This window comes from Lepidochelys kempii, chromosome 17 (genome assembly GCF_965140265.1).
Source record: "Lepidochelys kempii isolate rLepKem1 chromosome 17, rLepKem1.hap2, whole genome shotgun sequence".
In the NCBI taxonomy this organism is placed as follows: Eukaryota; Metazoa; Chordata; order Testudines; family Cheloniidae; genus Lepidochelys; species Lepidochelys kempii.
The window spans coordinates 15,652,307-15,678,684 of record NC_133272.1 but is presented as its reverse complement, the minus strand read 5'-3'; the positions used below and the strand labels follow the sequence as shown (position 1 = coordinate 15,678,684).

Below are 26,378 nucleotides of genomic sequence, written 5' to 3'. Positions count from 1 at the left end.
GAGTTAATAACTGGTAAGGTGGGGCATATTAAAACTGGACAAAAGAACCCAGGAGTTCAACTAAGCTGGGAAAAGTTGCCCAATCTTGCTAAATCAACACGTGGAACTCATTGCCAGGGGATGTTGTGGAGGCTAAAAGTATAACTGGGCTTAAAAAAGAATTAGATACGTTCATGGAGGATATAGGTCCATCAATGGCTATTAGTCAAGATGGTCAAGGATGCAACCGCATGCTCTGGGTATGTTGAACCTCTGGGACAGAAGCTGGGACTGGACAAGAGGGTATCAATCAATTGATAATTGCCCTGTTCTGTTCAGTCCATCTGAGGTATCTGCATGAGTCACAGTTAGAAGACAGGCTATTGGGCTAGATGGACCATTGGTCTGACCCAGTATGACCATTCTTACGTTCTTATATACAGTCATGAATTTTGAGTGCAAGGGATTGAATAGCAGAAACAGATCGAAACTCCCGTTAATACTTCAAATGCACTTTTCACAGACGAGTACAGTATTGAATCGATCCTAATGATGTAGGGCTTGGAGGAATGATTTATAAACTCATGGGGAAAACAGAGGGGAATTTTCCTCTTCAAAGGATATAAAAAGACTGTTCATCTTCATTGCTCTGATTTTTCTGGTCAAAAGGTGTCAAATTAAAAAAAAAACATGTAAATACCAAGTTTTCAACATGTAAAGGGAACACCTGACTAGCTCCATATTGTTAATTCTCTTGGTAGGAAAGTTAATTTAATGTATCCCAAATCATTAGTTACTTTTTGCTCCAAACCAGTTTGCTAAGTCATTGTCTTAAACTTTGAATGATATAAAAAGATTAGAGCTGGTTGAAAACTTTCCAATGGACCCATTATTCACTGGAAAATGCCGATTCAAGAAAATAAAATGTTTCATGGGAATGTATTGATTATTTCAAAAGTGAGAAATTATCAAAATGTTAAATTTTGATAAGGTCATAATGCTTTATTTTAAAGTTATCATTTCAGCATATGTAATACAGTATACATATATAAAATATATATATCATAATGACAAAGTTGGAAAAAAGCATTCTGATCTTATGGAAAGGAAACATTGCAATGCAGTTGCTTCAATATTTCTGAAATGAAATATTTCAGAATTTTTTTTGTTTCACAATTAATTAAAAATTTTCAACTTTTCGTTCTTATTTGGGATAATTTTTTTTAAATGTCAGAATATCCTGTGAAATGGAAATGCTGTTTCCCAGCTAGCTCTAAAAATGATGGTGTAATGTAAGGTGTCAAATTAGAGAGATTTCTATTTTGATGCCTAACGACTGTACAAGTTGCCTGTGCTGGCATTAGAGGGACATGCATGAAGCTTTCATCTGTGTACTGTGGACAATGTGGTGGCCGCTGTTTACAATACAGTAAGCTGCATATTGAAGATTTGTCTCCACTGGAATCAAAACTCCAGACCCAAAATCCAGATTCAAGTTTGCAACTCAAAGCTCTCTCCCTAAAGTGGGCTAACACAAACATCCCAAACTTTGTGAAAGTTTGATTATGAACTAACAAAGTTGAGGAATATTTGAGTATGAGATTTTTGGTTCTGCCCATCGCAGAGATATAAATTTCAGATCTAGACTTGGGAATTGGGTTTGTACCCATTCCTAACGTAAGGTACAAGGAGAATACAGTACATAATACAGTGGCATTAGTCTGGCACTCAAAACTCCTAGATTCAATTCCCTGCTCTTTCACAGACCTCCTGTATGATCTTGGGCAAGTCATTTAACCTCTCTGTGCCCTGGTTCCCCATCCCTAAAATGGGAATAATAGAACCCCCCTATGCAGTGCTCTGAGGGCAAATAGATTACAATAATGGGAGCCATGTAGGTACTGAAGATTAGATAAGCAGGGCAAAATATTTTGTCTAGGTTCTCCCCAGAAAACATAGTAAGACTTAACTCTAGGGTGGATACGTAACCCTAAACAGCTCACTCTTTGGCACTCAGGGTTTGTGTAGCATCGCCATTCCCTACTTTAATGTTTAATAGACATTTTAAAATAGTTCAGGCTTAATCATTGACCTGCTTGAAAAGGGTTAGAATCTATAGAGGAATAACTTTTCATTTGTGCAAACTTATTAAATAAGTCCAACACGCTGTCTCCAAGATCCTATGGCTTATCTTGTAATTTGTCTCGTGTGTTTCCTCTTAAAGCAGTGAAGACCTAGCTAATTATTTATTTACTGAGCAGTGATGATGTACTGTACGGCATGTAGAACAGGAAGGAATGGGTTCTTGTCCTAAAGAGTTGAAAATCTCTGAGAGATGACGATGAAATAAAAAAACATGTTAATTTCAAGCTTCATTAGAAACCTAAGGAGAGAGATTTATATCCATCTTCAGAGATCTAGTTCTGACCCTCTATTTTTTTATTTTAATATGGAACCAAAATGAAGAATGTTTTAGAGAAAGAAAGAAAGGGAAAATGAATGTTTGTTCTATAGAAGTTGACACAACATAAAAACATATGAAGCACTCCTTATTGCTATAGCTCCAATAGGGTGCAGGTGTTTTACAGACTAGTCAGAGGACAATGTTCACTGCCCTGGAGAACTTACAGCCTAAGGGGAAGACTCTGCCAGTCTTATTCCTGCTGTTTGACTAATGTGGAAGTGTTAGCAGAGTAAGCTGGCCCTAAACAGATCATGAAAACGTGGGGCATGTGGGGCAGGGATACAGCAAGACTGGGTGGTGCAGGGCAGCCTGCTTGATGGTGTCTCTTCCTACTGTTACATCAGCAGTTGAAGGAATCAGTACTGAATGATGGATAAATATGCCTCTGAGAGCTTGCCCGATCCTAAACACACATCTACATCAGAGGCGTTACCGGCTATTGAACCAATACTCAGACACTATCAAGAGGCATTTATTTCCTTTGAGCTGAAATTTCTTACACTTGGTCTTAGCCCAGAAGTGGAATTGTTGTAGCAAGTTAAATTAAAATAACAATCCGTTTGGCTGCTCACAAGGGGTGATTTAGGAACAAAGCGTTGGCTCTACCATGGAATATCTGAGCTCTTGTCCATCTGCGACAACCTTAGCAGTGTTGAAATACGCACCATTTTAACTCCTCAAAGAGCAATGATTTTAGGCTCCCAGTACTGCATATTTGAAAACTCTGTTTAAATAAACAACTTGTCTGGTAGCCTGGCTTCTACTGGGTTTTAAATGGCCAGTATGTGGGCAAAACAAAACCGTTTTCTAGATTACACCATGGGTGGGACTAGAAAAGGGCATTCGAGAAGATTGCTGACCTAGGGTAGGTGTATGCTGCCATTAGAGGTATGAATGCAGCATGCGGAAGCATACCTGAGTTAGCTTTGATCTAGCTAGCTCCAGTAACAATAGCAGTGAAGCCATGGCTATGCAGGTTAGCCACTTGGATAAACGCCACGGGTTCTAGGTAGGATTGTACAGCCCACGGTGCCACGACTTCACTGCTCTTGTTACTCAAGCTAGCTGGATCAAAGTTGGCTTGGGTCTGTCTACACGTGCTGCAGTCACACCTCTCATTGCCGTGTAGGCATACCCAGAGTTTCAGGTTCTCAACGCTCCTTCCCTGGGAAGTGCACCTTGACGTAGTGGGAAGGCTTGTGTGTTCCAGTGACCCCGAGAGCTATGCTGGTCAACGGAGAGACACCCAAGCCAGACAGGTGAAAGGATAGGGACAAAAAGCAGTCCCTTGGTTCTCTAGGTTGGGGCCTGAGTGATAGGTCAACAACCCATTGTCGTAAAAAAGTTAAGTAATGGAAATACAACCAGGAAGCCATTCTGGGAAAACAGCACGATAAGGAGGGGGGAGTCTTGTATTGTGTCTGACAAAGTGAGAAGTATCCAGATTTTCAGCTCTGGCCCCCTCGGCCAGCGCTACCCAAGAGAATTGAACTGTTCCTAAATGAAGTGATGGATGGGACAATGCCCGCTGAAGCACAATCATTTCGGTGCATCCCTCTGCGACTCTCCATTTTTGCCCCATGTCCATATCCGTGCCGTTCTGAACTGTTTCAGGTGCAGTGTCCCTGCTTGGGGCTGTCCCATAGTTCGGGGCACAGGTCCCAGAAGCGGCAGATTCTGGGAGATTCTGAAAGGCCAGTGGTGCAGGGCAAGGCAACAGGAGGAAGGACCATTTGTCTGAATCATTTTAGTGCTGTTCAGATTGTCATTCTGCTGGCTGAAATTGTTTTGGTGAAAGTGGTGTTCACACCTGCTGAAAGCCAGCCTGGTCCAGTTTAAGCGGAAGTCTTTAAAGCCAGACCATCTAGTCTGATTGCAGGCTACAAGACCATAGTAGGCCCATAACCTCTGGCTGAGATACTGGAGTCCTCAGATCTTGAATTAAAGTCTATGAGCACAGGGCTCCAGTAACCTGTGGAGTGAGCTCTGCATAACTAAACAGTGTTTAAATATGTTTTTTAACACAGTACCCCCACATATGTGAGACGGGGCCTCCTAATATATTGACATTGCTCATAGGATCACTCGCATCTCTGTGTTGTTACACATGGAAAATTTGAGAGGGATTTGCTTATTTATCCAATTGCGCCTGTATTGTGGACACAAGTACCCAGGAGCCTTTGGAGAAACTGAGTGAGGAAAGAGAGGATTGGAAAGATAAATACAGAGGGGGAAGGGGAAATAATTATACCATAACGAAGACACATAATGCAGTGCATTTACTTAATGTTTCTCTAGAATATCTGTATTGTATACATAGGATCTAGAATTAATTATAAAACATGAGCTCTTCTAGTAAAGGGTGTTATCAACGACCAAAGTGCATTACAAATGTGGGTAATACTATCTCCATTTTACATATGGAAAACTGAGGCAGGGAACGATACAAATGCTGACACTGTGTTCATGTCTCTTGAGATATTAACATTATCACCATTTGCTCTTGAGACAAGATAATTCAGTACAAAAATTGCATGACCACTCAAATCGTTATCTTAGCCAAGACTGAGAGAGCGACTATCAATACTCGAACACAAGCTGCCTGTGCTGAAGCCAGCTGCTCTGGGACTTTGAGGACTTGATGAAACAAGTCGTGTTATATGATTATTCAAAGGGGACTATAAATGAAAACAACAAGGACAAATTAAACTTGTCAGTGAAATTGCTCTTACCAGGAGCTGTGAAACTCCCTTGTTACATTACATGCATTGTCATGCTTGTTAGCCATCAGACACAGGAACTGGGGAGGGGTCTTAAAAAAAAAAAAAGACAGGAAAATAAGGTGGTGAATGGGAGTGGGTGGAGGAAGAAGGGTAAAAAATGTATAAAAGGAACACACCAAAAGGTACAATGGTAGAATATTTTACACATTGGGCCTTTTTTTAAATTTAATTTTTACTCAAGTAATTCAGCAAAACCAACACGAATTTACAAAACATTTCAATGTTGCTGAATCTGCAATTGTCACTGGAAAAAAAAATTGTCACCCAGCTCGAATCCTAATTCAACCTTTAATTTGTTAATCCCCTTCTAAATCAGGAAAAAAAGAAATCATTTGTTAACCATTAGTGAGAGGCAGTGTGGCCCAGAGGGTAGCGAGATGGAGTGGTACTCGGCAGACAAGGGTTCTAGTCTCGGATCTGCCAGATGAACTTGAAAGTTACTTCTTGTCTCAGTTCCCAATGTGTAGAAGGGGGATGATGCTTATCTCAAAGTACTTTACAAAGGAGCTCTGTGGATGAAAAGTGCTATCTACAGACAAGGTATCCCCCCACCACCACCACCCCAGCAGTTAAAAATTCGGTCTTTCCTGATACTGAGCTATAATGGCTAACTTGAATTGCAAGTGTTTAGTCCAGGAGAAAGGTTTTTTTTCTTTCTAAACTAAATTTAGTGTAAAATCAGTTGGGCAGCAACCATTTTTGTTTTTAGTTTTAGAGTTACAATAAACAGAAATGCCAAGAGGTCTTCAGTATTTTCCAGACAATGTGGATTGTTTTTTGGGGGGTGGGGGTGGGGGAATTTGGCCGGGGGGGAATAATTAAAAAGAATTCTGAGACGTTTAACCTGGAAACCTCTAAATACACCTGATCAAATATGTCAATGGGGGTAATTTTAAAAAATTTCTACATAGCTAGTGAGGATGCGCAGCAGCTAACCTGGTGTGATAGACCATAATGGCTCCAGATATTATAGTCTATCATGTTAATAATCCATGAAATAAAGCCTCCCAGCAAGCTCTTAACATGATGGTTTATGTCAAGGATGTGTGTTTAAAGGGTTCCCAAGCAGGCCTTGACATGACAGACCATAGCAGTCCTGAAGGTCTGTTGTTGTCAATGATCTGCCAATTATGTGAACATATCTGGAGGGAGGGAGCAGTGGGAGGCGAAAGGAGGCTGTAAACAGCAGTGTAATGCTCTATCAGAGGTCAGAGCCGCTTGGTACAGATGGAAAGCTTGTGAGTGATATGTTGTTAAAATGACATACTGAGTGCCTTTAATCAGCGCAAGCTGGGAGTGCTCAGCGCCTTGCCAGAATTAAGCCCTAAAAGACCAAAGGTTAAAAACCTTTTGACCATGAAGAATAGTCTGTCTAAGCTTAAAAAATACAACACTAGCTTTTAATCTTATACATAATGCAAAATCTCTTGTGACAGAATGGTTGTGTTTGCTGTTTTCTTTTATAAGCTCCAAGCAGTCTCCGATCAGGCCTGTATCACAACAGTAATACACAGGAGGCTATGTTTTCTCTTGCTATGACACCATCTACTATTGTTTTTGATCTGCAGCCTCTGAAGAGGGATGCTGCATCTTCGGTGGAAGGTGTTATGAGTGCAGATTAGTTAGACAAGTGCTGGAGTGAATGCATAAGTAGTACTTTTGCATAATGAGGTGTGTGAAATCCCACTGGAGGTTGTTAAAACAGATAGACAGCCTGTGGTAAACAACAAGGAAGGTAGGCTTTGAAAACAGATGGCTTTGAAAACCTGGCAAATGACTGTTTCATACTTAAAAAAAAAAAGATATTCTACATGAACAAAACCGATTTTTAACCTTTGCATGCATATTTTTAAACCTCTGTTTTAATAATAAATTTCTGTGGGTAACCGTACATCAATTGTACATCCTGTCATAAACCTTTCTGGAGGATGGAAATGATGAGCTTTACAATCTGATGGATGAAGTTACATAGCTCTTTCTGTTTGGCAGGTATTGGACTGCCCTCGTATCTTTTGGCACTTGTTAGATACATGCTTTGCCTGGTGAGTTTAATACAGCAACCCAAGGGTTAATTTGTTCAGAGGATGTAAGCTAAATTGGATTACTACACAGTTGCTATATTCCTATTGGTTAGGAGGGCCATTAGTAAAACAACCAACTGCGACTACAGTTGCAATCGGTGACGCTGTGCACATACCAGTATAATTCACGTTGGGGCTGTCTGCAGAGTTGTATTGAGAGCTGCTGGGCAAAGGGTTATTGCTAGCTTCTCGCCTCAGCTAGGCTGATCTCTGAACTCCTTGGAAAGCTGCCAGCCCCTAGTCCATAGCTCGGGGGTATGAACAGGCCCAGAGGTTGCAACTACCCTCCAATCTTTATGGTTCGGTGGGAAAGGGGGTCCCAATCCATTTTTCTGTTGTAACGTGGAGTCACGGTATGGAAAAGGTTGAGGACCACAGGCACTGTTTTCGCCATTGACTTCAGTGGTACCAGGATTTGGGCTTCTGTATTGGAAAAAAGTTAAGCATTTTCATTAAATAATTCCAAGTAAATGCGATACTAGACACAGAAACCTCCCGAATGTGGAGGTGCTATGTAGACCTCGGCTCCCAAATGTTGTTACTGAAAATATTAGCCAATCCAAATGCAAATTTTGAGACTTTGTAAAACAATCTTTGTTCAAGTACTTCACTGGCATAGCTTTAAATGAGCCAGGCAATAGAGCATCTCTGCTTCCGTTTAGTGGTGGTGGTGTTTAATTTGCACAGTTGTGGCCACTCAAGATTAGGGGCCCATTGTGCTAGGCATGGTACAAACACATAATAAGAGAGAGTCCCTCCCTTAACCAGCTTACACTATAAATAGACAAGTAGCATAAGGGGAGGAATAGTGACAGAATCTCCTTTGGGAGATTCTTCCATAAAATAAAAGATCTCATTGTCAGGAAGATTGCTAAGGATCAGCCTAACTTTTCCCTTTTCTTAACTGGAATTTGCCCTCTGTTTTAATTCCGAATCTCATTACGCTTAATGGCATTGCCCAGTTTCTTCCTAAATGGCCCCCACCCCATGCTAGATAAGCCTCTCAACATTACACAACAAAGTGTCCTTTTTGCTCCAAATCTGATAGCCTTAATTTCACCACATTGGTCAATGCCATGCCTGATATACTAGGAGTTCTGCTTGCCAATCACTCAACAAGAGGGCAGAATTCAGTACGCCCGAAAAAATTCAGCTGAAATTTGATCTACTAATAGAGTAATTTTCATGCTGTGCTGCTTGGCAGGAGCAATCTTATCAGGGAACTAATTGCAATGAAAGTGCATTGACCTAAGGTCAAAGAAACAAACAAACAAGCCTAATTTGAGCCTTATTTGAAGTACAATAGTCCCCATTTACCTGTTTATCAGCTTAATGTAGCTGTCACTCAGAGAAACTGGATACTAGTTGTGAAGATGCACAAGATGTGTCAATATGCAACAATAAAAAGACTAGTTATCTATAGACCAGACTGCTTCTGTCGTGAATTGAATAGGGTTTATTCTGTGATGTGCTGATTAGTCAGTGGTCAGATGGAGAAGTTTGTTCACATTTGACGGGACCTGTCTGGTGGTGGCATCTTTTGGGAGGAAAATAAAAAAACTGAACTGTTGATAGGATTTGAACTCTATTTCCTCTAGATGTTGCTCTTACAGCATTTCCAGCTGCCCCAAGCTGCATCAGTGTGTGGTGAGTGTCTGTTACAGGTCCCCGAGAATATGAAAATTACACCCCCATTTGGAAAACCTCGGCTTTTTAGCTCCAGCTGAAACAGCTCATGCTTTTAGCTCTGAAGGTCCCCTGTTGAATCCCCGATTAATAAATGGGGCTACACCGTGAACGCTGGCATAAGCTGGAACTTGGTGGAGTTGGGGCAAATGAGCACCAAACTATATCAGTGGGCAATGGGATGTGCTCATCACCCTTGGAAACAGGCTAATAAAGCTTTATGGACCGTTTCTTCTCGTGAGCCTGTACTCATGCAGGACTAGACTTCCAGGTGCTGAGAACGCACAGTGGGGGACCAGAGTTTCTGAAGAGATCAGTCCCCATTTAGTCACCTAAAGTGACATTTGTTGACTGATTTTTTTTATATTTTGGTTAAGTTTCAGCATTCAACAGAGTGAGCACTCTCAGACCCTGGTCATTGTGGCCCTACATAAGAGTTGAACTATTCTGAAAAAACTGTCCCCAAGAGTCCTCTAATTTGTTGCTTTCTGGGCTACACCACAAAATAGCGTACATGTCTACCTGAGAGCTAGAGGTGAACCTGTTGTGGTTATGGAGGAAATAGGAAGGGGCAATACTGTTCTGGGTAGGTGAAAAAATAAGTCCTCCTCCACTGAAATATTAAGTCATCTGATTTTTCATTTTGCTCTTCGGTGCAGAGGTGTGGGGACATACAGTGCTACAATACCCAAACGGCTCTGCATTAAAGAAAACCAGCCTCGCCTTTTTCGATTCTAGGATCGCTGTTAGAAATGTTTATTACACAGGGGGGCAGTAGCACACCATAAAGATGCAAAGTATGTTAATCCTGCCTGGATTGATTTATGGGCATACTGTGGGGGGTTTGTAGCATTTGTTAGATATATGTACATTTGACAGATATTGGCAAGAGGTATTAATTAACTTCCAACTTTGTCTTTAATAATTAGTGATCAGCATAAGGAAGTTTGTATTTGCTTTTGTGACACAATCTGTGAATTCTTATCTTTCAAATATTTCTGAGGCTGTGTTGCTCTGCTCCGAGTTTGTCGTAAGGCTGTTTTCATCAGCTCAAGTGTTACAGGTGCCATCAGGGGCCAGCCTAGAAAAGGCTATGGTTGAGAGCAAAGTAAAAGCTTCCCCTTATGCCCTCGAGTCAGAACAAGTATTAGACACTTGTGTCTAACTGTACCTCTTATTGTAAAACCGTTCTAGGTAGGTTTGCTGTTTTACACATACCAGTCGGCTTAGTGCTTTGCTGGACCCGGCAGAGAACGCTGAGCAGCTTGCAGAAGGGAGCCCATAACACTCATGTCATCCAAGTATCTCAGTGCGCTTCCAAATCCTTAGTACATGAAGTCTCATGATACTCCTGTGAGCACGTAAGTCCTGGCAGTACCCCCTGCTTTACAGATGGAGAACAGAGTGGTTAAATGACTTGCTCAAAGGAGTTAGGAGAATAGCAAGGCTGGGGAGCTCTAGGAGGGGAATTCAGGATGATTTTGTTGGCTGGATTTACTGCATTTTTGTTATGTTTATGTTGCTGCCAGTGTAGTGTGTGTGTGGGGGGGATTGCCTGAGTTTGGGTGTGCCACAAGAATCTATCTAGGGTAGCCAGGGATTGGCCTGGGCTCTCAATGTGTACTAATAGAACAAACTTGAATGAATAACAAAGAAGTAAATAAGATCGTGCACAAGTCAGTGGTAGAACTGGAAAGAGAAGCCAGGAGTCCTGACAGACAGCCCAGTGTTCTAACCCCTAGCTCACACTCGATGGGAGACTTGTGCAAATAAATTCTGCATTAAAAAATGCAGTGTTAGCCAATCCAAAACTACTTGCACATTTGACATGAATTTGCTGAATAGTTTCAGTCAGAAAACAATATTTCAAGACTTAGGTGCCATTGACAAAGTGCCCTGAGGGGGAGGAAAAAGAGGTTTTAGTTGTCTCTCTTAATTTGATTTGACCCAAACCATTTATCTATGTATGTATATATGTTTGGAAATGCCAGCAAACAGAAAAATCTATTGTTCACCCAGCTCTATTCTTCATACTGAAAACCCAGCCAACTAACCTACGTCTTCAGAATTTGAATGAGGTTTTTTAAAAAAACTCAGTGCCCCAAGAGCAGGATTCTTTTCGTTGATGTGTACGTTAGTAACTCCACCCATGAATTCACCAAAACAGTTATCCACCTCAGTTTATAATGTTATCCCACCATAACGCAGGCTATTACACAGGGAAATATTTTAAGGTAACAAATTTCTGGCTATTCATTATTGGTTGTTGTTTATGTGGTGTGACATAGTGCTGTCATTGAAATGAACTCTGATATAGTTAGGAGCAAATAATACCTAGGCATGCTGTGCTAATTATTTTTGTGCAAACCCAATTCATTGCTGATATAAATAGCAATATTAATCATAGCAAGTATTGATATTTCGGCAGTGTGCTTCCATTTAAGTGGAGCTGTACAAGAGAATTCTTGTTCACTCAATAACATGTACACTGAGGAAACAGGCATATATGTGATTTTTAAATAGTTTTTTGATCTCTTGGTGTGATTAAACTTAGTGACAAGTCTATGTGTGAAACAAAAGAAAAATCATCCAGTAGTTAGAGCAGGGGACTTTAAGGACTCCTGGGTTTTTCCCGTGGCCGTGCCATTAACTCCATACATAGCCTCGGACAAGTCCCTGTCCACCTTTTGTGCCTCTGAATACCCATTCATACCCATTGTGCCTCTGAATACCCATTGATAAAATAGGTGTAATCCTCACTGTGATGTTGTGAGATGTAATTTAATGTTTAAAAAAATCACGCTGGGATGCTCTGGTAAAAAACTCAATGCCAAATGGTATACATGTAAAGTGCAATGATACATTGGCAGTGAATAATGAGAACCCTGCTGTGGTCTTCTTACGGTGTCATAGCAGGGACAAAGTTGGTGTGAAACAGACCTGAAGAATTTCTCCAGAGCAGGGGTGACGCAGACATCCCTTCACCACCTCTGAGGTAAGGAACATGTGGAAGGAATGGCTGGGTGTGGGAAGGGCTTTTCTGCACTCTTGCTATTCTGGTGGCAGGACCACAACTAGCCCTATGGGAAAGCTGCTGTAAGGTAAAGTACCTGCTGGGGCTGCTCTAATTTATGCTGGGAAGTAGGGGGAAGGTCACGCTAGCCTCCAAGCCGCCCAAAATCTGCATGGCACACACACAATGTTAAACTACCTTTGGACTCTCCTGGCTTATGCCTTATGTGAATCCCAGCACAGGATCTGGCCCTGAGGGAGGGGAAGGTCTGGCGGCCTTCAGCAATTCACTTCTATACCAGCTTGTGATTTTGGGTCATGAGCTTCTTGGAGACAGGAAGCTTAGCCCCTGCCAGAGCACATCCTTACAGTGACTGCTTCTAGCGACTGCTGGTGCTGATGGACTCCAGTGGGAGTTTGGCCAGCAATGCATTACAGGGCCATGTGGTTATCCTGAAAGGCTACTTCCTCCATTCATAAGCACTGCAGCTCATAATGTATGCAGTGGCTTCTGATTCTCCCAGCTTCCCTTTGCTAAATATGCAACATGGTCTAGAAGCCAGTATACCGGTGTAATACACTATCTTTACATATTGCAATTTAACCTGAGCATAATAGCACTTCCCCTTAGACGCAGAGCTCAATCCTGGCCAAGGAATAAACATACCGTTGTAAGCATCAGTCTCTTTGAGACATGGGGTAGCTGGGGCGTAATTTTAAACCTGCTGTAGCAAGTGCGACCCCTCCCCCCCCCAATATCGCATTGCTCTCTATTCCGGTTTGTGAGTATAAGAAGTGTTGCTTGAGATGGTTTAACATGGCTGAGCTATGCAGAAGCCGCAGGCATCAGTCCCACCAGTTGATCTAATTATGCTAGTGCATCTAGAACAAATGATCTCTGAGTTATTTTCCCCTTTCCTCCTCCTCCTCCCTCTTTAATATAAGGGTTGTGGCTCAGGGCCTCTTTGCCCAGAAGGTCTAGTATTGGAAGCAGCCAAAACACACCAAGCTGATGAGTTGGGTTGTTGCAAGTGTTCCAGCCGGCCGGTATGTGAAAGGACGTGGGGCAAAATCAGGAAGCAGATTGCCTCCCTCCCCCTCCATCCCCATGGAGAAGTGTTTGTGCACATAAAGTTAATGTGGGCAAGTCACATCATCTTCCTGTGTCTGAGCTTCCCCACCTGTAAAATGGCGACTAAAATATTTCCTGCCCCATAGGGAGGTATAGCACTGGACTAAACCAAGAGTACTTTTGGCTTGGGAAAATTTCTCCAGACAGATTTTTTTGTTTGGCAAAATCAAAGCCAGGAGGGGCATTCATTTGCATTCAACCGTCTGGGGGGATCCGGGTGGAGTGTTCCTGCTTTGAACCATCTCTACTACTAATTGGCAGCTTCACAAGGGTCTTGCTGTCAGTGAGCGCACTTGATTCTCATTCTTGATTAGCCCAATACTGAGGATGAACGCGGTCATTAGGAAAATCAGTGTTGGGATGTTTAGGTGAGTTGCGTGAATCTAATTCACTGTGCAAACCATGCCACCACGGGCACACAGGCAGAGCCACTGGCTTGGAAACTGTAAGATTAAAGATTGGCACGGGAGAGATCTACAGGTAGATCTACAGTGGGCAGAGATCTACAGTGTGTGCCATGTCGTTATGAGTCAATAAATTAGACGATGATGTATGGCACAGTACATCATGTTCTTGAAGGTGAGGCATATACAATGTGAAGTATTGAACACATCAAAGAAAGATGACTCTTTCTTTGGGAATATCCCTGCATATTTTTTGCATAGCAGAGCCCGTGCTCCCTAATTTTAAACTTTAAGTCTCTGTGTGTGTGTGTGATGTGGGGGGAGGAGGCATGTGTGTTTGTAAGTTTTTGGGGATGTGTGTTAATATACATGTTAACATTGATTTTTAATGTAAAGGATTTTTTTGTTCTTTTACAGAAAAATAGGTATCAATAAGAGTCTATTATTTATTGTTTGTCTTGTGGATGCGTCTGGGGATTCTAGTCATGGGCCAGGACCCTAAGGTGTTAGGCTCTGTACAAACACAGAACAAAAACACAGACGCTTTTTGGTTCCTGTCCCCAAAAGCTTATATGGTCCCTAAAGTGATCTATCCAGCAAGAGGCTAGGAAGTTAAAATCCTGGACGTATGCTTTGGGCTATTCATTTTTTTCCCCCGAGGAATTCCACAAACATCCCTCAAATTGTCAAGTGTGGCAAATCCTTTTAGTATCAGAGACTACTTCTGTCACAGCCTAGAAATCCTTCCCCAAAGTGCTGGCATTTGTGAGATTGACTATCAGCCAGTTCACTCTCATCCATGTCCTTCTCTGGAAAGCAGACATCACCTAAAGAAAAGGTACAGCACCCTATGTGAGCAATACATAGATAGTACAACCAGGTTCTTTTAATGACAACAAATAGAAGCTTAGAAGAGAGGAACAAAATAAACAAGATAGTCATTACATCATTTTTGGTGCATTAATATGCAATTAAGTTTGTGATTCAGTCAGTTGATTGATTTAGTACTGGCGGGTTTGTCTCCAGAAAACAATTGGTTATTTCAGATGGTACTAAAATGACTTCCCCTTTTAGATCATTGTAATCACATGAAGAAGAAATTTAGAGTTGTGTTTTCCTTTAATTGGCTATTAATAGTCAATGCGGCTTTACTTAGGTGCATAGGGAGAGATCCATTTCCTTTATGGCAGCAAGAGAGACATAAATTACATTAAATTAAGGAAGTGTCCCTTCCCCACCCTCCATGCAGACAAACCTTTGTGTTTGTTCTCCATAGAAAATAGATAGACATTGATCTTATGCAATACAGCATGGAATTTAAAATCAGGAGTTCAAACACATTTCCTTTGAAGGATGTTTTTACAAGGCCCATGGCAAAAGTCATCTATAACAGAGAAGTGAAAAGTTGAAAGTGATGGGGGTGAAAAAAACCCTCTTGTTACTTTGAACTGTCTTGCAATTTAAAGCTACAGAAGAATGGGAAGGATTTGAAAAAGATGTGACCTAGGGTCCCCATCTTAATGGGTTTGCAGCATTTAACAGGCAGCTGTCCAGTCTGCAAACCAACTCCTATTCACTGTCCAATACTATGTATGACAATGCACTTGCCAGTATGGGTCACTATTGTCACCCTGCTTTTACTCAAACTTTCATTCTAAATAAAAATGAACATTTAAAAATGACCAGAGGTGCTTTAATTACCTCAGTCCCTCAGGCAAAAGTGTATGACTGTCTCTACCTTTTTTAAAAAAGGCCACCTCTTTTATTTTGTATTTGAGTTGTGCTTTTATAGTGCTTTTGTGGTTACTGGTCTGCTGGCATTCCCAATATAAGCCACTATTGTTCTTGAGGTGGGTTTGTAACTTAACTATTTTAATTTCCACTGTAGAATATCGATACACAAAACCCAAGGCAAACACATTTTAAAATTAGTCTCTTATAATCAGACTAAATGTCAAATATAAACAATTATACTATGTAAGGCATTTTACATGATATGTATGATACAGATATGTATATAATGTATCTAATATCCATTGCATTGTATAATTGACGCCGTGGAGCTGGTCAGGCAGTGTCACTCTCCCAAAAATAACACGTGGTTTGCTTTCCACTCCCTCAGCCTCTTTCAAACCTCCTGCAACCCATGTGGGGGGGTGGGGGGGAAGGAAGCCGATTCTACAGTGCTTTTCATCAGTCTATCTCAGCGAAACAATTACTGACCTCACTCTAGTTAGCTCTGTCTACATGTGCACACATGTTTCTTAGAGCAAAATTTTGGCCACCACGAATGGCAGGGTAACCAAAGTAATGAACACTTTATTTCAAATACAGGGCTGCCTTCAATGCTCCAGAACTCACTTATCCAAAGCCTGGTTGTGTCCTCAGTTAAAGACAAAGGATGTTCCATACAAGGAATGGTCTCAGGAAAGCCTGCTGTGTGTTTCTGCCGATATCTGGCATGGAGGAGGTTGGGGGACAGAGAAGGGAGCGTTTGAGCGGAAGTGCTTTAACCTCAAGGCTTTCGCAAAGATTCGTGGATATAAATAAGACTGTTTAGATAGACTGCTCCCCTCCCTGAATCTTGGTCTCCCTTTCACAGGCTCCTAACCCCGGACTCCTTTCCTTCAGCTCTGGAACCGACCACCACCCTGCTGCTGCCCAGGCAGCAGGTCGCAGGCCACTGCTGGGCTGGCTGCTCTCATTATCTGAAGGCTTGGGGGTGTTGCCTGTAGATAATCAGGATTCATCAGCATGTATCACAACATATTCATGACAAGGGGCATGTTTTACTCTAGGCTGAACAAAACAGACAGTGAAATTCTTTATAACATGAGCATTTTCTTGCTAAAACCTGTAATACTTTTCAATGGCTTCTGGGCACTTTTCCCATTTATTTCTAATGTTGTTTCTGCAGATGCTGAGGCCCGATGTTCAATAAAACAGGACTCAGGATGATGGTGAAAAGCAGCAGCTTGCAACTTCATTATAAATATAAAAATACCCAGGTGACTAGTCCCTACAGCTACCAGTCAAACCATCACAGCTCAAGGGACAGAGCCAGTGCCGTAGTACAGAAAAATGGAGGTTGTTGGCTCCAAATGATGATTCCCAGGTTTCCTTTCCTGTGGTCAGGGCCTTTCTGATATCTCCGCAAGGGGCCTGACTTGTAGCTGCAGTTGGAGCTATCTAATGGGACCTTATGTCCCAAGCCTGTGGCCTGCTTTGGGGAGGAGAGAAGGAGAAACCTGCCTTGTGGCACAGGATGACCAAGTTAAGCAGTTCATTATTGCCAGCTGCAAGTGTCCAAAAATCATGAGATTGGTTTAAAAATCATAAGATTTCTTTTAAAAAAAATCTTACATTTTGGGTGCTTTTTGATTTTCCTTTGTGTCTTTCTGAGCATCGGGGTCAAGGTTTTCTCCACAGCCATGAGGTTTTAAGAAAAGCACCAAACGTGACATGCAAAAGTTGACAATACTGGTAATGTCTGAGGTTGTGTTTTTCCCCCTCTCTGACCCTGAGTGCTTGAAGGGAAGATAGAGTTGGTGTCTCTGTAATTGCCATTGAGCCAGTGTGTAAAATTGTTCTTGTTCAGCGACTGGTTTCAGATACTGTAGTTATACTAATGAGGCAAATCCACTCCCTTGTACCGCTACTGTTCTGCTGTGTGAAGGGGAAGAGTTTGATTTGAGGGTGTGTGTGCACCCCCTGTATGCACCCCCTTGGTGTGGGGGCTCCTTCTGCTTTATGGGGGGCAGAGTTGAGGGAACACTGGGGCAGGATAAGAGGATCTGATGCTGCACAAATCCTTCGGTCCTACATTCCATTGAGCTGCCTTCTGAGCTGGAGCATACTGTGGCTTCTCTGTAGCACAGCTCAGCCATCCTACAAGCTGTTAGGATAGGATACTCCTTAAGGCACCTGTAAAGACCTTCAGTACTGAGCCTGCCTCTCCGTTTGCTCTCTGGATCCCTGCATTTCTTCTGATTATCTCATTCTATACATCCCAATAAATCCATTTAAAGTAGATCAGTCAATTACACTGTGGTCAATTACTGCTTCTCCACAAACCTGACATTAAACTTTATAACTTGCACAATTACCAACCCTGCACTTGAAACAAATTTTTTTCTTTTTTTTTAATGGAAAGCTAAACCCAATCCACTTTCCAGCAGCTGCCTTTTATTTTATCCATCTGACAACAGGTCCTAATAATTTAACCTGAATAAGGTCACTTATGGCGATTTATAGACCCTGTTATTCCTCTTTATGCATCCCCACTCTGCTCCCAAGGGATGTAACATTTAAATTAACCACTCCCATACAATGCTTCCTTTGTTATACCTGTGATAACTGAACTGGGTCCTTAACTTGACCCTGATATGAGCTAACGGGGGAAACTTTTCTTCCAGGCAGTCTGATTTCTGGAGTGTAATTCTCCCCCTCCCTCTCCCAGCAGTGACTCATGGGAGGAAGGGTGGAGATTTTCTTTTTGCTCTATTTATGCGCAAGCCTCTGACATGAATGCTGCTGTGAAGTGTTTGTAGGCTGCTGTAGGGCAGTTGTAGTTCTCATTTAGATAATTTTTCAAAAGACTGAAATCTTCTTATGTATTTGTTTGTATTTATTCTAGAAATGCAAGGACAAAGATATGGCAATTAACACAGAGCACACAGAGAAAGTCAACTTGCTTAAGCGATGCCAGTGTTGCAATTTCTCTCCAGCCTGTGGTTGGGGACCTTTTAGATTAAATTCATTAGTTCATGGTAGTTTTAAGATGTAACATAAGACTCCAAAGGGATCTTAAGCTTTTCTTTTTTATTAAAATGAAATCTTCCCTTGGCATTTCTCTAGGCATTTTTCCAATCACAAATAAAAGGGACACTACTGAAAGATATTCTGCTGTTCACTTAAATGCCAGCAATCCAATTAAAGGAATATTTAACCTTTTGCAAATAAAGCTATGGCTAGCACTGCCCGTTGGCTACAGGGGGAAAATTTTTAAGCTTCTTACCCAAGACAGATGTGTGTATTCACAATATAGTTTACAGTGTTATGAGCCCAGAATCTATTAAAATTACTCTGTCTCAGAAGGTCAAATGGGAGCAGGTTCAACGAATGTGCTCGTAAGAAAGCTCTCATCAGATGTCCTTCTCTAAAGCTCCCTATGTCAGCTTTCTGTGCTAAACAGAGATGGCCTCAAGCCACAAGTTCCATCCCAAACTTCAGACCCTTCAGAAGTGGGTGGTGCTGAGATTTATAAAAACAAAGATCATTCCCAGCCTGTAGAGTTAGATTTGGGTTTTGGTTTTCCAAAGTTCAGAGGCAACTTGGTTCAGGCCCATCTGTCATACTAAATAATTCCTAACCTGGGCATCAGGTTGTCTTGCCCTCTTGCAAAATCTAAGCAGTTTAAAGCAGCCCTGTTATAATTTTGCCTTGCTCCCTTGGCGTTCCTGATAATGTATGGTGGAGCGACACCGTGGGATATGGCTGTGTGTCAAATTATGAACTCTCTCTTGACCTGTTTTAGGCACTGTCAGTGCACAAGCCTGGACGTGCCCGAAGGCAGCCTATTGTACTGCATTCCAGTCAGCTGCCTTGCCTGAGAAAGTCCTTCAGCAAAAACCTAACGCCCAGTGCCATCACAGAGCAATCTAAGGCCACATTCAACTACCAGCCCACTCCACTTTTTTTCTACACAGGGTCCTTGGGGCAGGGGAAGGGGCAAGTATGACTGGGGGATCTGTAGCATGCTACAGCAAAGGTTGTTACAAGGAGGAGGGAGAGAAATTGTTCTCCTTAACCTCTGAGAGTAGGACAAGAAGCAAGGGGCTTAAATTGCAGCAGGGGTTGGTTAGGTTTGACATTAGGAAAAACTTCCTAACTGTCAGGGTGGTTAAGCACTGGAATAAATTGCCTAGGGAGGTTGTGGGATCTCCCTCACTGGATATTTTTAAGAGCAGGTTGGACAAACACCTGTCAGGGATAGGCCTACATATTATGTAGACCATCTTGAGTGCAGGGGACTGGACTAGGTGACCTCTCAGTTCTACGATTCTGTGTCTCAGAGATGGCAGCTGTATTTCAGACCAAGGTTCTGCTCTGTGCGGAGTTAGAGAGAGGGCTTGGCTGACCATTGCCATGCGTAAGGAGGACTTACAGGACACAGAGGACAGGATGGACTCTGCCAAGCCTGAACAACTGATGAACCTCAGACACGCTTGACAAGGTGAGCTCCGACCAGGGGAGGGTATATCTCAGGACTTTGTTTCCAAACATCTGTAACTCTCGCGGGTTTCAAGAGTGAAGTCACCGTGTTAAAAAATTCCTTTGCTGAGAAATGTGCTCCTTGGCTTCTTGCCATGTTGTCCCTGACAGGGTTATACTAGAAGCCCACAGCCCAGGTGGAACTCTGAGGAGACGTGTAAGTAACTAAGGAGGGTCTCTGGATTTGGGGCTTTAGGGTGGCTGGACTGAGACAAAATGTCTGAGTCTGGGAGTGTGCCCTATAGACCCAGAGCTAGAAACAGCGATGAGACTCTGTTCCAGACCCAGGGGGCCTGGAAGCATGTGGGTCCCAGCAAAGGGGTTTCCTGAGGACCATACAGGGGGTCCTGAGCCAGGTTGTAACACAGAGCAGCTTTCATATTTTTGACCTCACTCCTGTTTTGTTTGCACACTTAATTTGGTCCAAATCTGTTGCATGTTGCAGCTGGAAAATTGGGGTATTTGTAATGAAGAGCTAGGCCTTTCTCAAGTTACTGTGGATAGGTGTACTCAGTTCAGCGTTAAAGGCTACACCAAAGATCAGGCTGGATTCGCTTAGATTGTAAGCTCTATGGGGTAAGGAGCTTCTTTTTTTGTTCTGTGTTTGTGCGGAGCCTAGTACAATGGGGTCCTAGGGCTCCCAGGTAATACGGATAATAAGAATGATCAGTGGAACAAACTGAGGGTAACACTGCAAACTCGGTTCAGATCTCCTTCCTGTTGAGACTGATTTTGTTATCTTGTCTAGCGCACTGAGAGTAAAGTTTGCATGTAGCAAATGGGCTTGTGGGTGTTAGGTGCTGAACTCCGTGGACTTTCAGTGGAAGATACTGACTTCCTTTGGAAAGCGCTTTGAGATCTATGGATGACAGAGGTGGGGAGGCAGGCCATAACTCTGCACTTGCCAAGGCCTAAAAGAGGAGCATTATATATGACAAAGCACCACAATGAAGAACATGTGCAAAAATTACTTCTGCAGACCTTAAAATGTTGAGGGATTCATTCCTTCACTTCAGATAACTCTTTCTGTAATCTCAGGTTCCAGATTCTCCCTCTGCCACCAATGTCAATAACTGTCAGTAATAAAAATGAAGGGACACAAAAGTTGTGTGGCGCTTTGGGACTAATCTGAGTGTCAACCGTGGAAAGGAGGAGGTTTTGGTTTTGCAAATTGAAAATGAACATTCTCCAGGTTCACTTTCTCTGAACCACAAGAGTGCAAGAGGTTTCAGATAAGAACGTTTCAGTGTTGGTGGGCCTTTCGTGAGAAGGCAGCCCAAGGCCTAATTTAAAATGAAGAGGGTATTTATATGTAATTTACTGAGATGAATCTGCTACTGTGAAGCCAAGAGGATGCTAAAGGCTTCCTTATGGGGGTAGATCACTTGGCCGAACCTGTCTCACAAGGATACAGAATATAGATATGGGCTGGGTTTGTTTGTCATGTAGTAAGGTTATTATTTTGCTTTATACAAGACCATTGGCTGAGAAAGGAGAGGGAGAGACTACTGGCAGTCATAAATTTACCTTTTGTAAAGGAAAATGAGCTCTGTTCCAGACTTGAATGCCAAAAGTTGCAGAAGGCCTCTTTGATTGTGTATAGTTATTTCCACAGCACCATTTCTACACATACCCAATATATCAATCAGGCTGCAAAGGTTCCATAGTGTTAAGATAGCAGATCATAATAGCTATAGCAATTTGCAATAGGATGGGCTACTGAGTGTCTCTAATTGATGGGGATACTTATGGCCCATTGTCTGCACTTCTGCTATGTTTGTGGTTTGCCAGCTGGCTTATTCTTTTATGTTTGTGTTTCTCATGCTGGTGACTTGGCCTGTATTTTTTGTGCTGGTTGCAGTGCAGATGTATTTTTTTCCCCCTGAAAGATCTGGAAAAAACCGAAAGCTGCTTCTTTAAAAAAAAAAAAAAGAAAAGAAAAGTTTAAAGCAATTCTGCTTTTTGAAACTGCATAATTGAAGAGCTCTGAAATAATTGGCTTATTATAGTGCACCCGTAAAAATGAATTTGCATCTCATTTATGAACTATTAGGTTCCCTATCATATGGGACTGATTGTTCTTAATGTGACTTGCATGTAATTTAGCATTCTTTGTTAAAACACTTTGTAGCTAAATACTGAGATGGATTCAATACCAAATCAGAGGGCTGAATGCTGAATTTTGGAGCATTTGAGATCCAGATTGTGCAGCTTGAACCCATAGCGTTTTATTTCCCTTGACCTCCTAGTTTATGCTCCACTGAAGAAACCTGAGGACACCCCACTTTTCTTGGACTTTACTTCCTGCAACCTTTAGACCTCAGATTGTGAGTAGCATGCCATTCTTCTGACTGGCTGGGACTTCCTTAAAGGTGCTTCTCTTGATTAATCCGTTATTGACTGCATGCAAGCAGTGGTTAAACTCAATACCAGTGCATTCTTGCCTGCGCTAACATGTCTGGCATACAAAGGGTAATCTTCCCAGCTGGTGTTAATAATGAACTGACACCATTAGAGAATTTGGCCCAGAATCTTTATACTTCAATATGTGCAAAGGGTTCCGATAGAACATTTTTTAAAGCCATCGGGTTTCAAAACCTACACATATCATAATGTCCAAAATGCAAGTGCCCTATAAAGTGAGGGAAAGATTGTTCAAACATAAAGAACCCAGCATAAAGAAGTAAGTGATTACTATCTCTTTAATATGCTTCTGTCAGCACGTCCTGTTATGTGAGTAACTGTAAGCATGGGTGATCATAAGCACTAGTCTTTAATATCTGTGCCACCATTATGACTTGAAGGAGGGACTGAGTTGACCAGAATAAAAATGCAGCAAACTCAGGGCCACCTTTTAGAACAGAGGAAAATTCTTAGTGACTGCTTTACAAATAAAATGGTTCAAAGGAAGGGGAAAAGTCAGCCTCTCGTGTGAAATACAGCAATGACGTCCATTTCTTGAGGATATAGTGAACTGTAAATTTAGAATAATTTATCTATAGTACCTAGCAAATTACTGAAGAAATGATTACGGTACGTTTAAATGTTCTTGTTTGTGTTCTCCAGTGGGTGTAAAAAATACTGCCATTGTCTGAAAAAGATCTTATGGTTTTAGAATTGAGACCAATATTAATTCATCTTCGGAAACAGTCAATTAAAAATATTAATGATAGGTATTTAGCAGGAGCAGATGCATATGACCAAAAGATCATGTGCTGGGAGACCAGTGACCTTCAGAAATACTTTGGATCTCTCTCTGTATGTGTTTTTGGCAGTAAGGGATCATAGAAGAGAGGTCTTTAATCAGTCTCTGCTGGAATATTTGGTTTAATCCAGTGCATAACCCTAATGTTTTCATTTATTATGTGAACAGTAAGGCGGCTGGCTAAGTGGCATACTGCATGATGTTTGAGCAGGGAGTACTGGACTGGAAATTTATAAAAGGATCTTGTGCTCCTTCAGGAAAAAGAATATCTACAACTTCATTCATTTCAGAAAAATAACAGAAAACGTGAAGCATGGTTACATCAGAATGGCAATGGGGACGTTTTGCATTGCTATCAATGCTCTTCTTGACTATAAGTGCTTTCAGACTTTCAGTTCAGCAATTTAATAAATACAGCTGGAATACGTTATTCCAAATAAGCAGGGAAGCAGAATTTATCCCTTTAGCTCTGGAACAGTAATTTGTAATATAGATTAAATTTGGCTTCAGAACTGTGGAGGGACTGCACCTTTAAGAGCTACCACATCATTTAAGGAAATTATTCACCTTATACATTAGAACAGATTAGAAATGTGTCAGTATCAATCTTGGGCATTTCCCTGATGTCATGTGTTGTTAGGGAAACAATTACTTCACATCTGAGTAAAAACCTTACTTTGAGGATCAAGCTAATGCAGCATATGGTGCACTGTAGAAATAGGGGCTGTATATCTTGAGATTGCAGGCAATTGCCCATTACAGTAGTTGTTAACATATTTCTTCCACTTCGGCTGTTCTACTGTATGGCAGACTTTGTTGTTGTTGTGCTTAGAAGAGGTTTTACACCTTAGAACCCGTGGAAGATGTAATAATGATTCGTAGTTCAAGGGTTAAGCACAATTGATCTGTTAGTTTTCAGAGGCCTAGTGCTCTGTTGCCCTGGCCTTTGAAGGATAAATGTCTTATTCAGACAAACCCAGATTGCGTTTCAAATAGATTCAGTTTGCTGCACACCGTTGTCAGGCAATACCACTGTGGAACAGAGACTGTTGGCACAAAGCAGCAAGGAATAAGTTTTTAGTTTTGTTGAGAACTTTAAAAAAACAAACAACAACAACAACAAAACCCAACCTTTAGTTTTAGTTTGGAGAGTAATTTTCAAAAGTGACTAGTCATTGTGTATACCTCTATTTTTGGATTCCTAACTTCAGATACCTTCAAAGTGCTGGATTTTCACACAGTGGGTGTTCAGCATTTTCTACGGATCTAGCTTTTGTGAGGTGTTTTAAATGGGACTTGCAGAATTGCTTGTCACTTTAGAAAAGTTGGCAAAACTTCCATTGACTTCAGTGAGAGTATCGCCTGGACAGATAAAAACCGACTCAAGGCTTCAGGATCATCTCCCCCTTTATTTTGTTTTTATATTTTAGAATGAAGGATCAAACTCTTCCATTAGAGAGAAATGGTAAAACAATGTTTTCTTCTGTTGATAAAAACTCAATAATAATAATGTTCATACCATATTTACATACATACTTATGTATAGTTATTTAGAGATGCTAAGTTAGAAGAAGACACAACACAGTCACTTCCCAAAAGATCTTACAATCTGTGGACCAAATCCTGAAATTTTCACTCCATTATTACTTATGCAAAACTCTCTCTTAAAAGTCAGTGGGTCAAATCCTGAAGTCCTGACTGTGAAAGTCAAGGAGCAAAGCCTTAGCTGGTGTGGAGTGATGACAATTTACCTCAGCTGATGATCTGGCCCTCTAACAATGGGTATCTTTAAAAAGGCCAATTCTGAGGGAAAGAGCAATACAAGGATTTTACCTGTAATCACTATTTCTCAATGAGTTCGGAGTAATTGAATGTACTGGTGCAAATAGAAACATGAGTTATACTGAAGGAGAAGGTTCTGTAATTGGTTTGTAATGGAAATGGTGTGTGCGATGAGGGGTTCAACGTAGTGGCAGCTGTAGTCACTAATCCTATTGATAGCAAGCAGATGGTGAAGGTAGGGTGACACTGGAATAAAGCTGAGGACTTGATTTACCAAACACTAACCATCGTCATCAAAAGAACAGTTACACAATTCTTGCACTTCTCCTCAGGCAGCTTTCTGGGCCCCACTTACGGGTGGCTTAAGATTTGCACATTCACTGGACAAAGCAACATGCTGCACTGACCAGCATTGCCACTTGTCATCGCACAGGGTCAGGATACATTATAGCAAGGCTCCTAAGGACATTGGTAGGGAGATTTGTTCTCAGGCACTGGCTCCCTGGAGTGATTGAACTGGGCCAGTCCATCAGTACAGCCCTCTTGTTCACCCACTGTGTTGCTGATCGAGCTTTAGTGTTCCTGTGTATTCCCAACACATGACAGCTGCAATAGCTAATACCAGCCATGATGTAGGGAGGAATCACCTGCCTCGACAGAGTAAGTTGTAAATGCCTGGATTATTTATTTATTTATTATTTATACTCAAGTATGGTTCAGAGGTCCCAGTCAAGATCAGAGCTCCTTGTAGTAGCTCCTACACAAATACATACCAGTGCACCATTCCCTGCCCCACAGTTCTCATGCTTGAAATAGGCAAGATGGAGAGAGAGAGCAGGAGAAATATTTATCCCTGTTTTACAGCTGGGGAGGTGAGGCGCAGAGAGATCAAGTGACGTTCCTAAGGTCACACAGGAAGTCAATGGCAATGTTGAGATCTGAGCCCCAGTCTGATAACCGCAAGAGCAGCATTCCTCTCCTTTGTCAGTATTTTGGGTTATTTGATAGGTTTTTCTAAAGCATGCTAAAACATAATTAAAAAGACATTATGAATACTCTTCTATAAATCTGAACGGTTAGAAGGCAGAGAGGCGGGAGGGAGTAATTCATATACCTGTTACCATGCTCATTATTTTGTTGCACTTGTGTTTTTCATTGCCACAGATAACCTCAGAGAAACCAGGCTGATTATCTGCACAGGAGGTCATTTTTGCATGCTAAAGGGAAACACTGGTACATCTTACTAATTTGATTTTAATATCTGTGCCACACTATTGTTTGACCTAGAAATTAGATTGCTTTTTACTAATATAATTGGCTAATTAAAATGTCTTGTTCTCTCGGAGATGGGGAAGATACCCAGAGTCCTTATGTGACTAGGGACATAATAAAGTAAACATGCATACGTTCTTAATTCATGCAAGCCTATTTAGAACACAAGGAAAGAAATATGCTCAAAATGATTTTCTTAATATTTCAGAGAAATTAAGGCCCGATTCTGCATGGAGGTGAGTGTAGAGGAGGAGAAGGGGTCCTTTGTCAACACACATTATTTGACCATTACAGATGCCCTGTAT

General features: G+C 41.6%; 1 long non-coding RNA gene across 1 annotated transcript in view; it reads right to left on the bottom strand.

Moving 5' to 3' along the window:
- Positions 1-5,495: 5,495 nt before the first annotated feature.
- LOC140899729 (uncharacterized) overlaps positions 5,496-26,378 on the bottom strand; it is a 33,052-nt gene continuing 12,169 nt past the window's right edge. Inside the window, exons 2-3 of the long non-coding RNA XR_012155433.1 lie at positions 10,212-10,377; positions 5,496-7,730 (exon numbers count right to left, since the gene is read on the bottom strand). This is a non-coding gene — a long non-coding RNA (uncharacterized lncRNA). The remainder of the gene's footprint in view (positions 7,731-10,211; positions 10,378-26,378) is intronic.